Raw genomic sequence first — 24,145 nt, forward strand, 5'->3', positions numbered from 1 at the left:
TCAAAAAATAAAAACAACACAATCAAAAACTCATAGAAATGAACAGGTGAAGGGATTGTTACATAAATCACTGAACATTCTCACACTCTATCATCTTCTTCATCATGAGAGTCATCACTATCATCAGAGGGTTCCCCTCCCAAATAGATGTTAGGATTGGCTAGTAACAAGGGCATCTGGATAATTGGGTCAGCAGGTGGAGGGTGTAAAATATTACCCTTGTAAAATAAATGAGGGTGTTAAATAGAACCCTTGTAGAATGTTCATAGGGTGGTTACTTCTTCCCCCTGTTGAGGTCCCTTCACTGGCTCCAGGCAGCTGCAGGGGGTGATGATGTCACGATTCTCGTCCTGCAGGATGTGGTGGCAGCTTGGCATGCTACCTCGTCCCGCAGAATTGGTAGCTTGGCACGCTACTGCAGTCAGCTACTTCTCTTCCTGGTTTTTGGATCCTTTTTCTGGTTAGGCAGATGTCAGCTGCTTCTCGTCCTGGTCCTTGGGTACTTTTTCTGGTCAGGCAGATGTCGGCTGCTTCTCTTCCAGGTTAGGCTCCTCCCGTCCAGCCGGACAGCGTGTGACGTCCTCTCCGTGATCCTGTATGGCTCGGTCCACCTCGGTTCCGTCCACTTCCTTTTGGTGACTTTTAGCAGGACCCAGACGCCTGGCACCGAAGGCGAAGCCTCTTCGTGTGTGTAGTTTTGGTCCAATGAAGGCTTTCTCGGCTTGTGCAGTCCAATTGATCTTGGCAGATAGTTGGTAGGAAGATTCACACTCCGGCCGGACCAGAAGTTCCCCGAACCGATCGCCTAGGGATTAAAGGTTATGCACAAAAATGTCCTAGCTCTTACTGACCCTAGCCTCTGATACCTTCAACATCAGACACATACAGTTACGAACAGCAAGCGCAATTAAAGGTACAGTGACATCACGACATGGACACACACAGACACACAAACACATACACATGCACATACACACACAGAGAGAGGGAGAGAGTAAGAATGTGTGTGGGAGAAAGAAATGAGTGGGATCCACTTTGCCACCAGCATCTTCACCTGTGTCACAGAGAAAAAATTACAAAGAAATTAAAACACAAAGCAAACAACAATAATTCAATGAGTATAAATGATCAAACTAAAATATACAACCATGCATGGGTTTTATAACAGTTCCGGCAACACTGGAGAGGAAGCCTTGTACAATGAATTCTTAAGATGTCCTTCATCAATTAGAGGTTATAGCCAAATTGTTTCAGGATCCTGAAGTTGAATTGGTCAATTTACTCAGAATAGCCCAATGGCTTTGTTGATGTTTCTCAAGGCTCAGCCACGCCCATATAGATAAATAAACAAACAAACAAGACAAACACAGTCAAACACACGGTCCATACACGTCTCTGTGCCCTCACACACCAAGCAAATGTCAGACTGAAGCGAAAGTGTGAAAACACTTAACCTAACGCTAAATCAGTGGAAAGAAAAAAAAATAAGACCTAAAGCGTGTAATCAAATTAATCCAACAAAACTTCCCATAACTGCCGTTCTAAACTCATGTTGCGGTGTGATCTCTCCAATTAGAAATTAGGACAACCACTTTTACTATCAATTCAACCAAATAGTTTCAGGTTGTCCCTTACCTAAACTACCTGTCTTTCTTACCTTCTTTCTTTCTTTCTTTCTTTCTTTTTTAGGAACACTACTCGCACAAGAAATCCTAAGAATTAATTCACTACTTAAGGTTAATTCATAAATAACGAAACTGCAGTTACAGGTTTGTTTGTGCATAGTATTGGTAATCAGCAGTTTTTTTCCTTATCTCCTCATCTAGAAGTGTTTCTGTGCTACTCCTCCATCTATAACACAAGTTAGTATCATCCTTAAAGCATCTGAAATTAAGCTGCATTGCTAAATCAATAACGTGATTTGTGCTAAGAAATACTCCCCTATCCTCTTCCTTTTTCCAGTGGCGCTGAATGACAGATTTTAGATCAATTTAACGTTTTATCACTATTACGTTTCATTTAATTAATTTTGCTTTTTCTCTCTTATTTTTGTCTATTTATTTATTTATGTTATTTACTTATTTATCATGCCATCCTGTGATGATAATCTTAAAGACTTTTTAGCCAATTGTCGTCAAAAAGGCCAATTAAAAATATTATGTTAAAGATTTCACAAGATAAAAATGTGAACATAATTTTTATCGAATGAGGGGTACAATTATTCAATATTTTTGTGACATTATTTTCTACGTTAGAACTTACAGCTGATAGAAAAATATAGGATCAGCTAGGTTTGGCTAGATCTGTTGGGAAACTCAACGGAGCTGAAACAACACTGTTGTCTCGGATGAGATGTTCCATGAATCATTTAGTCAGCTGAATGCCAAATTATTCATTTAATGTTTATTTTTATGCAATGAATGGAATGGGATGGAACGTTACTATAAACTGTCCGGAAATTTGCGCATGTTTGCTCGAAGGAGAAAACTGTTGAAGCCTAAAGCGTTCTCCTAGACTTATAAATAGACACCGTTTCCTTAACCAATGAAAATAAGTGATGACGCTGATGTATTCCGTTTTGAAAAGAAAATAAGGCTTTACTGCATGTCCGCTGCAGCTGAGAATCCTAAGACAATAAAGATTATATTGACGTCCAATGGTGAGTTGGGCTGAAATCCAGGTTACTAATCCTATTATTTATTTATTTATTGATATTATTATTATCTTTTTTTTTTTTTTTTTTTAGGCTAACTTTCTCAGTTAACTATGTTCTACAATAGTTTAGTAAATTTTCCACAGTTCTGACATTTCATCAATTCAACTGGTTGTTGCCAAAAAGCCTTGTTCATTACCTGACTGCAGCAAGCACTCTTTTACTGGGTGTAACCATAGGAAACAGTCTCTTTTGAGCCTCTCTTTGTAAGTCCAGGATGACCACCGTCATTGATTAAAGTTCACATGTTAGCACACATGCTCCCCCTTTTGTACTTTGTTTCATCAGCAGCAGGGCAAATAAGTTTCTGCCTCTTTGTCCATCTTGTAGTGCTCCCCGTCTTGATGTTATAAGTCACAGTTTTTGGTGAGGGCTTCCAGGTTCTCTTTGTATAGAAGTCAGACCCAAACATTCTTTGCAGCTGGTTGTGACAGGCCCACCCAGTAAAGTTCATGCCCGCCACAATGCACAGCAAACGTTTTCCTTAAATATGTTGATTGGGTTGAAATGACAGAACTTTCTCTTTTTACAAATCAAAATCAACGATGGTTTCTAATAATTAGTCGACTTTATTGACCCAAAGGTAAATCTGAACTACTTCCTATGCACAATTTGTTCTGAATCATCAAATCAGTTCTACACAGGTTTTAAACTTTAGGCACAATCTATCCCAAATGCAAAATCCCTCCTTTCATTTTTTATTCATCTATTTTATTTTGGGAAAATAACTACCAGTTTTTAACTCAAAACAGCCTAGTACAGTTTCTAGCCAGGTTACAGGAAATAATACTTAGTTTATCTGTTTTTTCATTATTCAGCATCTCAAAATCCAGCCATTAACGTTAATGGTTCTTAAAGTTGAGGCAAGACAATTATTGGATTTTGTTTTATAGCAAGATTTAACAAATATTTTATTTCCTGACTGATTATTTGTTAATTTTATGGTTTTCATAAAGATGATCCTGAGAAGTTCAGAGCTGCTTTTCGCAGCACCCTGTGCTATTTTTAGACTATGGGATTCTTGTGTGTAAAAGTGGGTGGAGTCAGGTCCCCAGGCTGAAACTCCAGTCATTCTCACTAGATCTGTCCGAGAGGAAGGATCTCCTGATTACCCTAACCAGGAGCCTTAAGGTACGTCCAAAACACCGAAAAATATCCTTTCTAAAGTCACAAATTGCTTAAAACTGCATGTTACACAGAAAAACAGTGAGAGCGAGGGAGTCCAGCTGACTCCACGGCCCATAATCAGACAAAATACTTCCTTTATAACCACAACCATGCAACTTTTGTATTTTAAAGGATTTACTTGTCATCACACTAACGATAAATTCTTTTTCTATTGTTTCCACAGTCTCTTGAACTAAATAACCGTCTAGCAAAAACATGGAACGCACCGTTTCTCAAGCAGCTGCTCCCTCTATTAAAAACTGAGTCATTTCAGGAGAAGATCCAGCGAAAGCAACATTTACTTCTCATGCAAGAAGACACACATCCACTCATTCACAAGGCACAGAGACATTCTTTGTTTGTCACAGTCTTTTTTTTTTTTTTAAAGTAAGTCAGTTCGTCACTTATTTATTCTCTCTCTCTCTATATATATATATAATATTTTAAGCACAGAATTTATTTAACACTGCACTGGTTATTTTCAGAATTTAATGCTTACTATGCTTTTAAGCAGGCCTTATGTAACATTAGAGCAAATCCAATTGCAATTTTTTGAGAGCGCTCTGAGGAATAGTTTATATATTTATTTTCTGCAGATCTGTTTTGATTTTACTGTTTAGTAGCTACCTGGCTTTATGTATATGTATATCCATATATTTCTGAAATAAAGCTGTCATATACAACCTTACTTGCATTTCTTATTGGTTTTTTTTTTTTTTTTTTCTCCAGGCCACTTAACCCCCAGATCGGGGTCCCTCACATGCTGCCCCGCACACAAATGATTATCACGCTTGTACACTACATATGTATATATATGTATACACATATACATACATACACACATACATACACATATGTTACTTTAAAAACCTTTTATTTATTAACTTATGGTGTTCTGTTCAAAGACTGATCAGAACAGGGTTGCAGAATTTTGAATTTTGCGTAGCTCCAAACATTAATTTTAGCACTGCAGTGTAATTTACATATACGAGTTGCAACTTTTTAAAGCTCTTATTTATCTTATTTATTTATTTTCTGGTACCGCATCAGGCCTTCACACACACACCCAGCGCTGTACACACACACACACACACACGGAGCTCCCAAAACTCTGCTCTGCATTCTGCACTCTCCTAGTGCTGCACTTTCAATCCAGAGCCGTAAGCAGCCTCTTGCTGCGCCTCACACACACAGGCTGAACTCAGCTTACACACACAGTGAAGCTTGTCTACAGCTGTGCCTTTTTCTCTTGATTCTGCAGCCTTCACTTCCCAAATCTTGCTCCAGTTACCTCTACTGTTAACATCTACCCCTTTTCCTTCATCGCCTTTTCTGCTGACTTTCTCAATAAAACCTTATTTCTCATGGCTTCAACTGGGCTGCTTGTCATATTTAAAACATTGCTTATTTTATGCAAAAACAGTTACCTTAGAACATTTTTCTCATCTCATACAAAAGGTCCTTGACCTTCAAAATCTAGGGAGCTCTCTTTAGCCTCCCCTGCCCTTAACACAAAACCAGGTCCTCGACCTGTACTTTAGGGAGCTCTCTTTAGCCTCCCAGGGCCTCAACACAAAACCAGGTCCTCGACCTGTGGACTTTTAGGGTTCCCACACCTATGGACTCTCTCGCCAAGCTCTTATATAACCTCGTTATATATTCTATTCGCTCGTCAGCAAATAGTGTGGTCAGCCACGACCTGGAAATGGAACTTTAGGGCTCTTCTAATAACCCTGGGCCACCATCCCTTCTTCTGTACTATTTCCTTATCTCATTTACCATTAAACCATTAGAAAAATCCTCATTTCATTTCACCATTAAACCATTACAAAAAAAATCTCTTATTCTTTCTGCACTTGTCTCCACTTTCGTCTCCAACTATTATTTTAGGACCACAGCTACTATGATTCTGGACACAAAGGCTTTGGATAAATCCAATGAGCAGATTTTAGATAATAGGCTCTGCTTACCTTATTTCCACCGCGGTGTTTTTGTGCCAAGATTGTTCGCTGGGTCAGTGGGTCGAATCGTCCTCCAAAAACTCCTTTTTCTTCAAAAAGAAAAAATCCTGTTCGTGACGCCAAATTTGTTGGTCTTTCTTCTGTTAGACCAAGCACGGGTACGGAGAAGATGGAGTTAAACACCTTTTGAGTTGGTAGAATGAGGAGACAAATGAGTCCAGTCACTGTTTCACCGCTCGAGAGGGGGAGAGCCTTTGCAACACACAGCAGGTCCCGCGACCTGCTCCCATCAGTTGCCTCGGACAGACTCTCGCCGTTCTGCTGAAAACGGCTGATTTTTATTGAAGATTACAGGAATGTTACATACGTAGTTTACCATACACACACGTAATTCTGCCATCTGCACCTGCAGACGCACGTCAGCTAATAGCCTTGTTAATGAAAGACCAATTCATCCCAAGGACATGCAACCTTGAGATGATCAGGACACATCCTGCAACATCCTTTGCTAACAAAGACAGTTGTTCTTGTATTGAGGAAATGAAGGAAGGAACACTTTCACTCCCTTATGCAGCTGTTCAGCTTGAGCAGAAAAGGCACAGAGAGGTTTTCGATATTATAACAAGATTCCAAGAAAAGGCATATAATAATGTATTCATGATAATATATAAGGAGCATAAGTGAGAGATACATATTTGTTCATATAAAAGAGCTTATACTAATATAAAAGAGCTCATATGAGAATATATTTTCAGTCCCGTACATGCAGACTCTAAGGGATAGATAGTAACATATATGTAACAGTAAATGAAACGGTGCCTGACTTTTTAAAACTCCATTTACAACTTAGTGTAGCATCCTGTATGTTGGGGTCAAACTTCAAGGATAAAGAGCTTCGTCAATGTATACTTAGGCCGCGTTCATGCAGGCTCTAAGTAACATTTAAAAGGATGTCCAATAAAAGGAAGCCTCTTCATATGTTATGTTCTGTCTGCAAATATCAGAAAAATGTTCATGGTCACAACTTCTGACAAGCACATAACAAAATGTACAGACAGACTAAAATATATGACGAGGACAGCTTTTCTCTAATCTCCATAAAAATAGATTAATTTTGTGAGCTTCTTGCAGACAGTTTTGCCTTCTTTTATCCGGTCCGTCTCCTGCCGTGCTATATGATTTAATCTAATTTTGCAGTACCACGCTGAAGCCATCTTTACAAGCACATGGACATGATTACTTTCTTCTGAAGAATTTTGGTGACACTTTTCAAAGAAGAAATTCTTGCCTTCAGTCTCCTTGTCTTCCAGGATTGCAATCTAAGCTTTTTCTGAACTACGCATACCTTTTCATTCACCGACAGAACTCTCCTTTTAAGCGTTTTGGGAGACTCTGTGATCTGATAGCAATGGTCACTCAGGATGCTATTTGGCTGTAATGGCACAGCGTTAAACTGACCAGAGTCTGAGTCATTCTGGTGTTGAACACTGTGACCAGAATGAGCAGTATAACACTCAACTGCTGGCAGAGGAATGGCATCATGTGTTACATTTTGAGTAACAAAGACCTCTTGAGGTGACTCTTCACACATCAATATATTGCTCAGATCAACACCAACTTTTATGGCACTGTGTACACCTGCATCTACATCTGCAACCTTCTCAAAACTTACCTTGTCATTCCTACTTACCTGTTCTTCCCTTCTTGGAAGAGGTTTTTTGACCTTAAAGGATGAGAAGATTGTAGGCACAGCTGTGTCCTTCAGGCAAACTCTCCCCTAAAATAAAAAAACATAATTACTTAATAAAAAAAAAGAGATTCACATATACACACATCAGACAAGGTCAGCTTCTGAATCTCAAGAACACACTGGTACACCAGAGCACTGTGTGTGTGTGTGAGTGAATGTGCTTGCGTGCATGCATGTGTGTGTGTGTGTGTGTGTGTGTGCGTGTGTGTAAAAGGCATGTGTAGTGTTTGTTATTTATAAAGCATATGTTGTTGGATTTTATCCAGAATCGAGACTTTGAAAATATATAGTTTAATTACAGTTTAATTTATTTGACGTCTGTATAATGTTTATTATTTTGTTTTTTCCCCTAAATGCCTAACGTTTTAGTTTAACATGAATATTAGTCATTCATCCCAATACATAAAGTTACACATTTTAAATTTTAATAGGGGAAGACTGCAGGAGGGAGCGGTAAAATACAGGGGGTCCCCAGCAAAAACAAACTTTACGAGTCTGATGAAACTTGCTGGTGTTCTTTCAGTAGGCCCGGTGGCAGCTCCAACGGCCCAGTGGCTGCGCTTGGTCAATGTTATCGAGCTCAGTCCGGCTCAGCCGTGAACGAGCCGAGGCGACATCCTGCTCTGCTTAAGAAGAAGTGTTATTTTCCCGCTTCAGAAGAAGCGTCCGTGTTTTTACGCTTTCTCCGAGACATGTCACGTCGCTAAGTTGTTAGCGCCGCGTGCTAACACGTCAATAGTGCAGCGTAGCCTGCTGGAGGTTTTAAGGGTTCAGATGAAAACACCCTACCTCTCAGGCTGCTCACACATCGATATTAAGTTGTCGTTGTTGCGCTCACGCCGTAATACAGTATTAGATGCGGTTAAAGTCAGACATGAAAAACTAAATTTTACATGAAGAAGTGATGATTAGCCTGGTGGGGGAAGGAAAACCTGGCCTAGTAAGCACTGGAGGAAACCCTGTCTAGATCGTCAGCACTCGTTTATCTTAATGCTATTGAAACATGTAAACCAAAAGGCATTATATCCACTGCTACCTTTCTAATTTTAAACTCAGTAACTTCACAGTGCCAGGCCTGCTCCTCCTTGCTGCCCACCGGCTGTGATCACAAGCGACAACATAGTAGTTCCCGCTGCTTCTTCGGGAAACAGCGCCAACAAAAACAAAAAAACTTGGGATCTTGTCGGCGTGGCGGTGGGATTTAAGGGAAACCCTGTATGCCCTATAGACTTCTCACCGAGCTGCAGTATTTCTCCGGTAAGATCTGTCTCCCAGTCCGAGAGCTCCGAGCGGTCAGCCCGCGCAGCAGCTAGGCGCCGCATCGGTCAGGCTGCCCGGCCGGACCGCTGGGGAGTACCGGATGGAAGAATGGAACACAGAAGTGTCCCTCCAAGCGCTCCATCATATTTCAACCCATTTTTATCTTAAATGCACTGGGGTTTAACCTTTTACCCATCGAAATATGCCCTATTAATTATTTTACAGTATTTTACATTTAAATTTCATGGTTAAACGGTACATGCTACATGTTATAGTGATAGTTAGCTAGCTACTTCGATAAACTCAGCTAGTTTAAAGGCGGCAGTGACATAAAATACAAATATAGATTTTAACTTACCGAAAAAAATGAAGTGGAGACTCCTACGATCTATTAGTGCAATTAATACCACAGCAAGTCATTTTGTCCAACAATTGCACCAATAATATCCAAAACAGAATTCACAAGCACAGAGACTCAAAATCCCGAAACAGTTTCCAGGAGAGAACGAGGCTGTACTGAGGCCTTTCCACGGAGCTAGCTCTGTGGTCACGTGGGTCTGAGGCGGCAGTCACGTGTGTCGGATGCTCATTAATTATACAGAATTTTAGGCTTTCAATAGACTTAAACATAAGAGTGAGGAAAAATTTACCCTCCTCAGAGTTGTCATGAGTGTAAACTAGATAATTTAGACAAAAAACATGTTTTGGTACCAGGCTGTAAACATGTTTATTTCTGCTGTGAAAATGGCATTTTTAACATGGGAGTCAATGAGGATTTGCTCGCTTCTAGCACCAGCCCCCAGCGGATGAGGGTGGAACTGCAATTTTTCTTACTTCCGGGTTGGGACCATTTTTAGAGCCGCATTGTGGGGGCTTGGCTGTAACAAGTGAATTTCCCTACTATGGGATCTAAGTCTTTTCTATTCTATGTACGAAATACCCTGCAATCAGCATACAAAAGCATGCTGTAAATTTCATAAAAAGTGAAAAAAATTATCCCCACCCCCCGCCCGCCCGCCCAGCTTTTTTCACCAATCTCACTAGAGAGAGGTGTAGTGTAAGTTCAGGGGAAGTTCTGCTCATCATTACGAGATGAATGCTGAATGTATGCTTGCCCCTCCTGCTATACTAAAGTTCATATGGATAAAATTACTGCCTGCCTGCTTTCTACTAACTAGAAAACATAACAGCAAAATAGCAGATTATTTCTTAAAAATTTTTCTTGAACGATTTATCACGATTTATCATGATTCATTTAATTGTTGTTTCAGTTGGGTTTGGCGCTTCTAAAAACACTTTATACGGTTTTGCCCAGGCTCTGCTGTCTTGTCAAAGGTAAGGGTATAAATTGTGATGCTAAACCTCTTCGGACCTTCATATGGAGACGCTCCAGCTAACATTATTTCTGCAAGAAATGCAACTTATCAAGTATATTGTATAAATGATATAAAAACTGCCAAAACAGTAAAATATTAACTTCTAGTGTCCTTACTGTTCATAAACAATGCAAAAACAGTCCTTAAAGATAAAACAGTCAGTATACCTCATTCCTTGTGAGTTAACCTTACTGAGGCTGTCATATGAATTCACCTCTCTGATTGCTTTCAAGTAATTTTGTTTTCTAACTACTTTCACATCTACTAACTTATCACTTCCCTCTTTTCTGCACTTGACACGCTGTCCGTATGACTCGCATCCACATCCAAGGACGTCCTCAATTAGGTAAACGTCTGATTCGTTAATGATTTTTACCCCTTTCTTTAAATTTAAGGTTGATGTTTCCATTCCATGTTCTGATTCTGTCACATTTAAGGTCGATTCATCTTTGTCTCCCTCTGTACCACAATCGGCATTAGTAAGCTGGTTTTCTGATGGTATTTCATCTGCCTTTGTCACACGAGACATTAAACTAGTACACGGAAGAGGCTCCTTCGTTATGAAAGGGTGTTTTAACGCCTCATCTGGGGTTATTCTGTCTGCTGGATCCACCGCTAGCATCTTCTTAAGAAGGTCAATAAAGGCTTTTGAATCTTCTACTCCAGCTTTGTTTTCTTCATTTGCCATTTCCACTAAATCATCCAGAGAAAATAAATTATTATAGTACGGGTCCAATGGATAACACAACTTTCCTGTGTCTCTTTCGTATTCTCTCGTGGTTTTCAACCTCCAATAATTTCTTGACTGAAACGGCTCTAGAATGAAAAAATCTTTGACGTGCTTACTTTCATGAAGTGCTTTTTCATCAGGCAAACCACAAAGGTTTACAATTACCGTCATTACTTGGTAATCTTTTTCTGGAAACAGATGTGTGGCTAGGTACATAAACGCTAATGTACAGCCAAGACCCCACATGTCTATACTTTCATCATATGGAAGTCCCAAATAAACCTCTGGGGCTCTGTAACCATCAGGCTGCACTTTTCTAAAGACAGATAAGTTAGATGTTCCAAAAGCCAACCCAAAATCAATTAACTTGACCTCAAAAGGCTGCAAATCATTTTTTACCTGCATGATATTATCTGGTTTTATGTCTGAATGGACAACACCAATGCTTTTCAGGCCCCTGAGGGTGACCAACATCTGCTGAGCAATAGGTCTGATTTCATCCACTCTCAAAGCTTTCCAATTCCTTTTTTTCACAAACTCAAACAGTGATGAATGATAAAGTTCAAAAACTAGGCAAATGCAGTCCTTGTACATAAAACACTTAATAAATTTGATGATGTTGTTTTCGTCAGAGTTTAGAGTTTTGAGATGACGGTACACATTTATTTCCTCTATTGCATCCCTGTGCACGTCTTTTCTAAATATTTTAACAGCTACCATCTTATCTGTTCCCTTTATACTGCACTTGACAACTTTAGCGAAAACTCCACTTCCAACAACTTCCTCGATTCTGTAAATATCTGATTGGTGGATAATTTGAACCCCTTTCTCTAATTTTAAGGGCGATGTTTGCATTTTGTGTAAGGCTGACTTGTCCTCATCATCCTCTGAATCACTGAACATAAAAAGCTGATTTCCTGCTGGTGCTTTAGCTCCCCCAGTCATACGAGACCTTACACTAGTACAAGGAAGACTCTCTATTGCGACAGGGCAGCTTTTTGCATCATCTGATGGGATTCTGTCTTTCTCTAATTTTACCTTTGAGATTTTCATTTCATTTTCTGATCCTGTCTGGCCTAAGTCTGACTCATCATTATCTTTCTCTGTATCACTATACTGGCTAGTGAGTTGGCATAATTGTAATATTTTCCGTGACTCTGTCACATAAGAGTTCGTACCAGAAAGGTGCTCCATTGTGATGAATGGGTGTTTTAATGCATCTTCTGGCAGGATTCTCTTGGCCGGATTCACCACTAGGATTTTTTTAAGAAGGTCTATGAAAGATTTGAGGTCTTGAAATTCTGTAGGATTCTCTTCTTCTGACACCCATTTCAGTAGGTCATCGAGAGACTCGATAGTCTCATCCCAGAGTTCAGTTATCTCTCCTGTGGCCAGTTCATATTCCTCCCTTGTATTAATTCTCCAAGAATCGTCAGAGCCATTGTGGAGCTTCGTAAAGAAGAGTCTGACTCTCAAACCCTTATCTAGCAAATCTTTCTCAGGCAGACCGCAGAGCTTTATAATCCTCTTGACATTTTCATATTCACATGGTGAAAACAGGTGCTGACTTTTAAATAAGAATACCATCATACACCCAACGGACCACATGTCTATTCCTTCATCGCGTGGAAGACCGAAATAAACCTCCGGTGCCCTGTACATCTCATTCTGGAATAATGAGGTCTCAGGTGAACCACCTGTCCTATATGCAAAACCAAAATCTATTAGCTTCACCTTAAATGGTTGTGAATCATGATTAACCAGCATTAAATTATCTGGTTTTATGTCTGAGTGGGTAATGCCAATACTCTTCAGAGCTTTCAGGGTTACAAACATCTGTTCAGCGATGGGTCTAATTTCAGCCAGAGTCAGAGGTTTACAGTCTCGCTGTAATAGAAAGTTAATGAAATCTTCATCCAACAGCTCTTGAACAATAAAAAGGACACCCCTGTCGGTGAAACTATCAATAAATCTGATTATGTGATTTTTATCTGGGTCAAGACTACTGATAGCCTTTAATATCTCCACTTCCCGCTCACCATACTCTCTCACTGCTTTGTTAAATATTTTTACTGCCAAATCCTCTTCCGTTTCAACTTTTTTGCACTTTGCAACTGTTCCAACAAACCCCGTTTCTAGAAATTCTTCAAGGTAATATTCACTTTCCAATCCAAAAGTAACCCCTTTATGTATAATTAAATCTTCCTCTGTGTAATTATTTTCTTCGTCTGAAACATTGCCTGGTGTGCCCAGGTCACGACCTGAAGTTTCACGGCTGCTGGTTGAAAAGTCCTCTCTGACAAAACTGTGGTTCAGAGCCTCAGCTGGGGATATTCTGTCTTCTGGATTCACAAATAGCATTTGCTTAAGCAACTCGATAAAAGCTATGACTTCCTCAAAATTATAATCTTCTATGTCCACTTCAAAAATTAAGCAACTAAGAGATTTGAAGTCCTCATAAAATGAGTTGCCACAACAAACTTGTCTCCCTGACTTCTGTAAATATTCCTCTGGAGTTTGAAGACTCCAATCTGAATCTGGTGTAAAAAAATGATCGGTACATTCGCCCTGATCAAGGTACTTTCTGTGAGGCAAACCGTTAACCTCCACAATCTTTCTCATGTACTCATAATCACAGCACGTTGGATAAAGTGGATGGCCAAGAAAAATGAAAGCCAGTGTCATTCCTACACTCCAAATGGCCACTTTTTCATCCAGTTGACACTGTAATAACACTTCCGGCGCACTATATCCACAATTCTTTGGTATGGTCATTTGTGAAAGCATTGATGTTTTTCCAGCCCCATCAAATCCAGTCAGCTTCACTCTAAACGTTTGTGATTCATCGTTGACTACAATAATGTTCTCTGGTTTTATATTCATATGAGTGATGCCAACATTCTCTAGATCAGTTAAGGCTGTAAGCATTTGCCGTGCGAACACTTTGATTTCTTTCATGCTAAGGCGTTTATTAGCTCTGCTTTTCACAAAATCAGACAATCTCATGTCTAACTTTTCAAAGACAAAGCAAAACCAATCTTGGAAACCAAATGTTTCAATGATCTTGACAAAGTTACTTTCTCCTGGATACCGATCTTTGAGATAATGAAGTACCTTTGCTTCATGTTTGTAATTCAAAAGATGTTTCGTAGGAATGCATTTCAAATCAAAGATATTGCCCGTTTCTTCCACTCTGCAACGTGCTAAAACTGCACAGTTAGCATCCACATTTGAGATTTCCAAAACTTGGTAAACTGTAGACTCACTTATAATTGCTGCTCCTTCTGTAATCTTAAAATCTGTCGACATTTTCAAAGCTCTTGTTAAACTCTGAGATGAGCAATCTTCTGAGATGTTCTTGCCTGCAATGCTAAGCTGAACTGACTCCTAATGCTATGATCAGCTATGATGTCACAAAGAACGTCACTGGGTTCGATACCACGTGATGATGCTCCAAACGTTGCTGCGTCACGTTTGCGTTGCGTGCGGGTGTGCGCGACTATCAGTGCAATTTAGGGGAAATGCGCATGCGCAGACCGACTACTACGCCACAGGCTTTGAGATGCTTTTTTTTTTACTTTAAAGAGCTGTTTCCTTGGAGACGCGGTCCGCTGATTTGCCTGAATAAAATGCAAAGCACATATAAAATTATGAATATACCTTAATGTTCATTACCATCGCATTATATATACAGTAATAAGAGTAGGAACATACAATCAACTTTACCATGTTTATTGTTTTAACTTAAGCCTTGTTTTTCTTTTTTTTTGTCAGGCACCATTAAGCAATTTAAAATTGTTAAGGTCCGCAATCTAAACAAGGTTCAGAAAGCATGAAACTTGGGAAAGCTGTCGGATTTTATTCTATTTAGCTATATTTTTTCATTTTTTTTTAATTTAAAGTGATTTCCTACTTAATAGCAGAATGTTCGTCTCTTCACAAAACTTACTGGTCGCCTTCAAACGTTTCACCCTCGTCATGGTGAGCGTGACTGGATAGTTAATCCTGTCATTTACTTATAATCATTTGTTTTATTATAATTTTATTGGTACTTTTGTCTTATAGTCACCATTTTTATTGCTAATCAGAGTTGTTTTTATAGAAATTTAGTGTCACAACTGGAATTAATAAGAGTATTGGTAAAATAATGCTAATCAAAATGTTTGCTAATGTGTTTTTTAGGTAGGAGTTGCATCTGATTTATTGTACTTTTCTTCTTTAAAGCTTCTTTTCAGTAATTTTCTTGTAACTGATTTCTTAAAAATAAAATAAAAAAGCACATTTTAAAAAGGGGAATTGAATTGTAACTATTAATTGCATAAGCGATGCATTTAAAGTGTATAAAATATGAATTGTTTCCCTTGGTTTGTTAAAAAGCACATCATCACTTTAAGTAGTAGATCATGCATTTGAGTATTTATTATTAGTATTAAAGGATTCATTTATAGTTATTATTTTGCCCAGACAGATCAAAACAAATGCAGTTATAAAGAGCTGTATTTGTTACTGTTGGCCAATGTGTGACATTATTTTATAACTTTTTGATCAGATCTGAAAGAAAAGTCTATAAAAACATTGAGATGAGGTAAAAGTAATGTACTCTAAATGTGTACTTTGTAGTACGTGGGTACCAGCCCCTTTAAAGGAATCTACCATCTTTATGCAGATGATCCAACTGTACAACTCTTTCAAGCTGAATGAGATGTCTAAGCTGCAGCTGTTACACACCTGCTTAGACTCTATCAAAACCTGGATGGCTGGGAGCTTTCTTCAGCTGAATGAAGATCAGACTGAGATCCTCATCTGTGCCCCAGACAAGCTGGTTCCCAAAGTCAGCGACTCTCTTGGTCAGCTTGCTTCCCACGCCAAACCTCTGTCAGGAATCTTGGCGTGACCTTTGACCCAGCTCTCACCCTGGATTCTCATGTCAGTTCTCTCGTTCGCTCTTCCTTTTTCCATCTCAGGAACATTGCTAAGCTGAGTCCCATTCTGTCCCGCTCTGAACTTGAGACAGTTATCCACACCTTCATCTCCTCATGCTTAGACTACTGTAACTCTCTTTTCACGTGTCTGAGCAGAACCTCCTGGAACTGTCTACAGGTGGTTCAGAATGCCTGTGCTCGGCTTCTGACCAAGTCCTCCAAACACACCCACATCACCCCGCTTCTCCTCCAGCTTCACTGGCTGCTGGTTAACTTCAGCGTTCATTTAAAGATCCCGGTTCTGGTCTTTAGGGCCTTACATGGACAAACACTATCATACGCTGGTGGTCTTCTCAGTCCGTACACCCCCAGTAGGTCCCTGAGGTCCAGTGACCAAAGCCTACTGGTTGTGCAGCACCAGACTAAAGACCAAAGGTGACAGATCATTTGCTGCTGTGACCCCCAGACTCTGGAACTCTCTCCCCTGAGCCTGAGATCAGTGGACTCAGTGGACTCCTTTAATAAGCAGCTGAAAACTCACCTGTTCAAGCTGGCTTTGGCGTGACCTTCGTCACCACCCTCTCCTTATTCCGCTCTTATTCCACTATTCACTGATTCCCTCTTTCCTATTCATTTTCTCTCTTCCTTTCCTTACATTATTATTTTATGTTTTTTAATCACAATCACAATTTTTTTCTCATTTCGAACATATTTTTGATCTTTTTATTTTTTTAAAGCTTTTTTGTACTTGAATCTATTTTTTGTTGTTTATGTGAATGTGATTTTTATCTTTAGAGGCACTAAATAAGAGATTGTTTTCTTTCTTTCATTTCCGCTCTGAGAGAACACAAGCAGCTTATCTTGACTTTTGAGAAGCTGGAGATAAAAATGCTGATTCACTTTTTTGTTTCTCTTCCTAGCCTGCGGTAGCTGTGTGTAACGTGGGTCAGCTGGCTGTCGACCTCGTCGTTTCCACTCTCAACCTGAGCAGAGTGGGTTACTTAAACACAGACTGTCTGATCCCGATGGCCGGAAACGACCCGTACAGCAGCTCAGGAGGATGCCGAGGCGCTGCACTGTCCTGCAGAGGGTATCGTCTCATTACTGTCCTTTATTGGATCTAGAACTCTGCAGGGCGAACACTTCATTACTTCCTGTTAAAAATGAAAAATGTTTTGTTTAGTTTTCACAGCAGCAGAACAGATGTTGGCAGTTCTTCAAGTCAAAGTGCCGATTATTCAGGTGAATTGTTTATTTTTTTCTTTTTTCAGTAAGTTTTTATAACATCAGCTGAATTAATATCCTATAAACTTTGTTTTCACTGCAGATAAAGTCTAAGAAGTTCCGTCAGATGCTCGTTTCCTGGATCAAATCCAGCGGCTTCTCCAGGACTGTGGTCCTCTCCAGCAGCCACACCTACCAGAGGGATGACCATCCATGTTTTTGTCTACCTCAGCTGTTTAAAGTCTGTTCTAAGTGCTGATGAGTGAAATATGCCTGTTCAGGACTCCCTTGAGGTATCTTGCAACCCCGTCCCTGTTGAAGGTGAGCGCAGACTCTCTGAAGACGCTCGGCTGGAGGGACATGGAACTAGTGCCGGCATTTCCTGGAGTGAAGGACGCCAATGCAGAGCCAAGACAATGCATCCCGAGAGGATCACCAAAGGGCTTTACTCCGACAGGTAGAAGGAGAAATGAAATAACAAATATAATAAAACCTGAGGAGACGTTTAATGACTCTCTCCTCTAAAGGTGAGAGGAAGACAGCGGGGTTTGACTTTTTTTGTGATGTTGGGAGTATTTAGGCACTTAGGACACACCAAACCAAACGCTTTATAAAACCAATTTGATTCTGTTAATTACTTTGCAAACTTGGCTATTAGAATTTATTCAACTAAATACAGTGCTCATTCCAACTTACTGTTTTTAAATAATTTAACCTTAAAGAGTAACTAAACCCAAAAGTAAACTGTTCTTTTTACTTATAAACTGGGTCTTTACAAATGCAATCTTTCTGTTTCTGTGCATTTTTTGACACATTTGTGTAAACTTGATTAAATCTAGAATCTAGGTCTAAAAACGTCTTAGTGCTGCCCCCTGTGGGTTGAACTGTGGCTACTGCATTTAAAATTTGCAATTGACTGGGGCTGGTGCAATGTCACGTCATCAGTACCGTGTCCTCCCACTCCCCCTCCCTCCCAAGATGGAAATTCCCGGCACTTGGCCATGACACTCCGTGCCTCCTGGCAACTCCCACAATCATACCATATTTCAAATCTTGACTGGGTTGGAGTTACATTTTCTGATAGTGTGCAGTCCCTCTTGAAGATCCACGATTTAGTCAATTTTAAATTAACCAAACTATGTATAAAGCATCTTTTGCATCTTTTGCCCCGCCATGTTCTAAACTTATTTCAAGATAAAGATTCTCATAACTACAACTTACGAGGGAGCAAAAAACTGTATCAGCCTATAGCCTATAGCACATTCAAATGAATGTGTCTCTCAGGGAGGGGAGTGAAACTGTGGAATAACTTGGCAGAGGAAATTAAAAATGCAGTAAACTTTAAGCAATTTAAAAACCTAAATAAAAGCGATGTGATGACCAGGTATAATGAGGAAAGGGAGGCATTATCCCTACAACGGATGACATGAGGAAAAATCTAATAGCCTTTGAGCTAGGCATGTACAAGGTTAGAATATGGGTGACACAGGTGAAGATAGGTTTGTTTGTTTTGTGAATTCCAGTAATGCAATACTGCTTTGATGGTATTGTTATGGACAAAGTCTGTACAAGGAAGGGATAAAGTCACTGAAAATGTACACTGTATAGAGGAGGGGTATATATATATTTTTTTTCTTCTCTTTTTTATTTCATTCAAAATAAAAACAAATAAAACCTATAAACAATAAGAAATACATAAAAACAAATCAAATTTGAACGAAAAGGAGCAGAATGAAGAAAAACATCTTATAATTTCTGCCCCCTTTTCCAGAAGAAATAATCAATTTATATACAATTTGAATACAATTTGTCAGACACACATACAGATTAATTTTAAACGTTTTCTTGTTCTAAATTCCAGTGCGATCATGATCATTGATTTAATTTACCTTTTCATAATTATTTAGTACACTCAATTTGGTACATTTTGTGAATACATTAACTGACAGTTTTTTTTAATTTCCCTTATATATATATATATATATATATATATATATATATATATATATATATATATATATGTATATATATAGAAATGTTGCCTTGCAGCAAGATGGTCCTGGGTTTGCTTCCCGGCCTGGGATCTTTCTGCATGGAGTTTGCATGTTCTCCCTGTGCATGCGTGGGTTCTCTCCGGGTACTCCAGCTTCCTCCTACAGTCCAAAAACATGACTGTTAGGTTGATTGGTCTGTCTAAATTGTCCTTAGGTGTGTGTGTGCGTGTGATTGTTTGTCCTGTGTGTCTCTGTGTTGCCCTGGGATGGACTGGCAGCCTGTCCAGGGTGTACCCCGCCTGATTGCCCGTTGACCGCTGGAGATAGGCACCAGCCCCCCTTTGACCCTGCGTGGACAAGCAGGTTCAGAAGATGGATGGATGGATATTTTTATGCCTAGCTCAAAGGCTTTATATGTATATATATATATATATATATATATATATATATATATATATATATCGGACCGACGTTTTCTGTCATTCCAGAGCTTTTACAGGCTTTAATAACTTCTCTCTAAACCTCCTTGGATGGTAAACTGATCTGGGTGTTTGTATGTAAACTTTCTTAGAAGTGTACTCGCATACTGATAGCAGGCCATATAGTGTCTGTTTTTGCCACCGTGCATGCGCACAAAGATGAAAAAAGATGACAACATAACTTTTTTGTTTGTTTTTTCTCCATCAGTTTCATAAGGGGACACCTATGTACAAAACACCCTGCAATCAGCATACAAGTGTTATAATTTTCATGAATAAAAAGGTAAAAAATGACCCCCATTGCTTTTTTTTTTTTTTTTTTTTTTTACAAATTGCACACTGTATACAGCAACACTGAAATGAGGTTGCATGTCTGTTTTGTGATTTAGTTTGAAATGAATAGAAAACACCCCGATTTAAAGGCACTGCATCAATCTGAGCAGAACCATCAGGTTTGAGTGGGTGTGTAAATATTTTGTCCACCTGTAGGGGGCAGAAGAGTCACAGTTTCGTGTCTAAATGAGACTGAGGGGCTGCAAGTTCAGTTTTAATGATCTAATTTTAATTGGATAAATTTAGGCTTGATATTTGTAATATATAATTTAACTACTTGGACAAGAGTAAACCAATTATAGCATTTGAAATGTTTAAACATTGAAGTTCAGACTACACTAATAAGGATTTGTGAATTTCAGTATTTTGACTGACACCTGTAAGGTCAAAAGGTGGATAGAAGGAAGATTCCTCCCTGTAGGCTTTTCTCAGTAAGGAGGAATACATTTTTAATGAGATGAAAAATTATGTGCTGGCAGACAGTAACCAAAAATATTGTGAATTATTTGGTTCTACAGGTCTTTTAAAACAAGATGTTCATTCAGTGTGATATTTTATTGAGCTGTGATGAACTGAAAAGAGAATCAAGTTGAGACATTTTGGCAAAACATTTATGTGTAAAAGTTCCCATCTCACCCTCCGCAGGTGGTCTCATCCTTCCAAGCTTGGGTCTTCTACCAGAGGCCTGGGAGCTTGAGGGCTCTGCCAGTCCTCCAGTTTGGGGGTTCCTGCCCCGATGACCACGGTCACCACTGATGTCTTCACTCTCCAGGCTTTCTCAAGTTCTGCTTTGAGGCCTTGGTACTTCTCTAGTTGCTCATGTTCCATTTTCCTGATGTTGCCATTACTTGTTATTGCCACATCAACCACAATGGCTGTCTTCTGTTGTTTGTCCATCAGTTGGCTCCCCATCACCATTTTGTCAGTTTGGATCTAAAGTGCCACAGGAGCTTGGCTCTGTAGTTCTCAACCACCTTAGGTGGTGTTACCCACTTTGACCTTGGGGCTTCCAGTCCGTGTGTGTGTGTGTGTGTGTGTGTGTGTGTGTGTGTGTGTGTGTGTGTGTGTGTGTGTGTGTATGTGTGTGTAAAAACAAGTGTCCCTGACCCAGAGCAGCCTGAACATTAATAATTCACTAAATGGTGTTAAATGGACAGTTTGGTTGATGTGGACCAGAGTTAATGGATGGATGATCTGGTCCTGAAGATCCATCATTAATTCCAGTATCTAATTTAACAGGATTTTGATAAATGTTTCTATGTTGACTAAATGTGTTTTAAATCACCTAAGCAGCTCCTTCATTCATCTAGATCTCTTCACCAACATTTGATCATCAGCTGTTAAATTTAATTCAGAAGCTAAGAAGAAGTTTAGTGTCTATCAGGAAAGACTGACAGCAGATGAGTTTAGTTCTGGAAGCCATTTCTAAATAACCATCTGTTTATTTAATCTAACTTCAGGTGTCTGGTAGATTATTGCCAGAATACGCTTCATATTTATGACAGAATCCTGTTTTGCTTTGTTAGTTCCAACCATGTCTGGAGTCATTTTTTATTGTAGTGATGTAAAGTTTTTTATATGTGAATAGAAAGAATGTTTCCAGGTCATTCAGTCACAAAACTCCTGAAGGAAACTGGGTCTGCTGAAGTAAACTCCAAAAATCCATGTCCAAAAATATCTCTGCCCAGGGGAGCTGTTGGTAGAAAAATGTCAATAATGTTAGAAGAAAGCTCGGGCTGAGAGGAGAAGTGGGGGTGATCAGAGATCCTGCAGTGTGGTCAGCAGCAGCGCCACGCTGTGTGGGGTGGGGGTGGGGGGCATGAATAGATAATCCATGTGTAAACTCGTGGAAATGTCCTGAGAGGTGCTGAAGTGACACAGCAGCAGCAGCAGATGGTCGTTATTTGGAGCGGTGGCGTAACAGGGCTCAGGTGTGTCCCCCAGAGCAGACGTTTCTGACCAATCTCTATACAAGAAGAGGCAGTGAGGTTCAAACACTGATTTATTTAAAGAATACCATCAATCCGTGAGCAGCTTTATGTGTTGTTTAGTGATCAGATGATCAAGAAGCAGAGAGGTGAGGTGTTTTATTTTTCACGCCGGTGGAATGATTAGACCGACCTTCCTTCCTGCTTTCAAAGTCTCCTACAGACTCTGCTGTTTGAAAACAAAGTTTAAGAAGATGTTTTTTTTTGTTCTTTCTAAAGGACAAGTTGTGTTAATACGATCTTAAAACCATCTGTAAAGCTAAAAGTCATCAAGTCTGTTTTAGAGCATTTAATAAATAAAGTTTGGTACCTTTATCAGGCCTTCATTTTAAACTCTGTTTAGTCAGTTCAGTCTATTGATGTTATGCAATGTCTAGAAATGCATTCATGACAATAATACGTTGGTGGGTGGACTGAAAAAAAGGTTCAAGTCCAAACATCGTAGGAACAATGCATTATGTAACATACACAGTAGAAATAAAGAGATTTAAAATCTTTTGTTTGATTCAAGATCAGTTTTACTGTCAGCGCATACAAACGCGTGTTTAACAAAGATAAGAGATTTCTGAATATCTTTAAGCTTCCAAATGAAGGTGATGTTGTCAGTTTTAGCTCTGGATTGGCTTCGACACGCCCTCACACATCCTCCTCTTGTTTAAATCACTCAGCTTTGATTCAAAATGAGCATAAAATCACCTTTTGGATGACAGCTTGTGGTTTTCAACTGCTGCTGTTCTTAAATGTTGGCAACAAAAAAAATCCAGAAATACGTTTCCAACATGATCTACTATGGTGTGCATACATACATTAATCAGATTACACTAAATAACATTAGAGTTTATACAAACTGACATCATGTAAAAACTGGTGCAGCAAACTTTGTAACAGTAATTTCTCAAAATGTTTTCTGATTGCTTGTTTCCAGTCCTTGACCAAGAGTTCTGTTTGAATCAAAGGAGTCAAGTTACAAAGTACAAATACTTTATTACTTTACTTAAAGTGACAGTGTGCATTTTTCCTGGTGATAGGGGCAGTACATACCTAAATCATTGCAAACAAGCTGTGATTTTGTGTCTGAGTAAGATCTTACCAACGGGTGGCCATTAGGGTCAAAAATCCCTGGAAGCTCAATTTTTATCGAGTTCTTTGTCAGATCGTTCAACCTCTAGCAAAAAGACAAGCACATCAGACTCCCTTTCATCCCTGGCGAAGGAGCTAAGAGGTAACTGTATAAAACAACATTTATGCATGGTGAAAGTTTTGTAATTGCTTGTTACAAATCAGTAAATGCCTTTTGTCCTCACAGGCTCACGTAGAAGGAAACTGCATCTAATATGGCGTTGCCCAGAGATTTAGACCCCCATGTATTTTAGACCTGGTATGGTTATATATAACAAAGCCGCTAATAGTTTTCAACTCCGGGGTATCATTTAGTTAAATTTCAACAATATTTCGAATGATATTTCCAGAGATCAATGGTAAAAGAAATCTACACGTTGTCGCTTTAAGTTGAAATTTGGAGTATTTATACTTCAATTTTGTAATGATCCAACTTTACTTTTCAGGTAATTATCTACACTTTCCACTCCTTATATTTTAAAAATGTCTCCTCTTATTGAATTGCACCATCCACATGTGGTTTTTTAAATGTAATTTCTTTGCACTAAATGCATTATTTTCAATGGGCGTAGGTATGTGCAACTGAAGCAGGTAGCTTAGAGTATCTCAAAGTTGTTAACATTCACATCATTACCTCTAGTAAAAGTATTTGTTTGGTGAGGTGTGGTAGTGCTGTGGTGGTATAAACCTACAAACTTAGATTTTACTTTGATACTTTAAGTAGTTTTTACTCCAGTAAAACATTTGAGATGATGCAGTTAAAATCCTGTCTATAGTTCCTGCCTGAAAAAGGAATGTTAAGACTTCTGACTCCTCTGGGTGTTTTACACAGAAAATGTTTAAAGTTTAAGCATGGTGGGAGATATGGGATGGTAGTTACCTAAAATATTTATTTTCTTTATACTGGCATTGGTTTGTGTTACTATCAGAAATTAAGAGTTGGAGCACATTGGTGAGACATCCAAGATGCAAAACCGAATGCGACCGTAGGTCATTCATTCCCACTGCAGTAAAACTGTGTCACTCCACTATCCTGTCACATGCTAACATCAAAGCTATATTCAATACCTGTGCAATACCCAAATACACATTTTTATATCTGTGTCTTAATGCTGTTCTTTATGGAAAG

The 24,145-nt window shown here is 39.2% G+C and overlaps 1 protein-coding gene and 1 pseudogene across 1 annotated transcript in view; both read left to right on the top strand.

The window, feature by feature from the left end:
* The first annotated feature begins 14,555 nt into the window (after window positions 1-14,555).
* LOC129153114 (proteasome assembly chaperone 2-like) lies at window positions 14,556-17,362 on the top strand (annotated as a pseudogene).
* A 71-nt stretch (window positions 17,363-17,433) lies between these two features.
* cpne7 (copine VII) overlaps window positions 17,434-24,145 on the top strand; it is a 75,408-nt gene continuing 68,696 nt past the window's right edge. Inside the window, exons 1-4 of the mRNA XM_070554982.1 lie at window positions 17,434-17,560; window positions 19,785-19,859; window positions 19,966-20,042; window positions 20,555-20,710. The gene's annotated coding sequence lies outside the window, so the exon portion shown is untranslated. The remainder of the gene's footprint in view (window positions 17,561-19,784; window positions 19,860-19,965; window positions 20,043-20,554; window positions 20,711-24,145) is intronic.

The sequence above is a fragment of the Nothobranchius furzeri genome, chromosome 9 (genome assembly GCF_043380555.1).
Source record: "Nothobranchius furzeri strain GRZ-AD chromosome 9, NfurGRZ-RIMD1, whole genome shotgun sequence".
Taxonomy (NCBI): domain Eukaryota; kingdom Metazoa; phylum Chordata; class Actinopteri; order Cyprinodontiformes; family Nothobranchiidae; genus Nothobranchius; species Nothobranchius furzeri.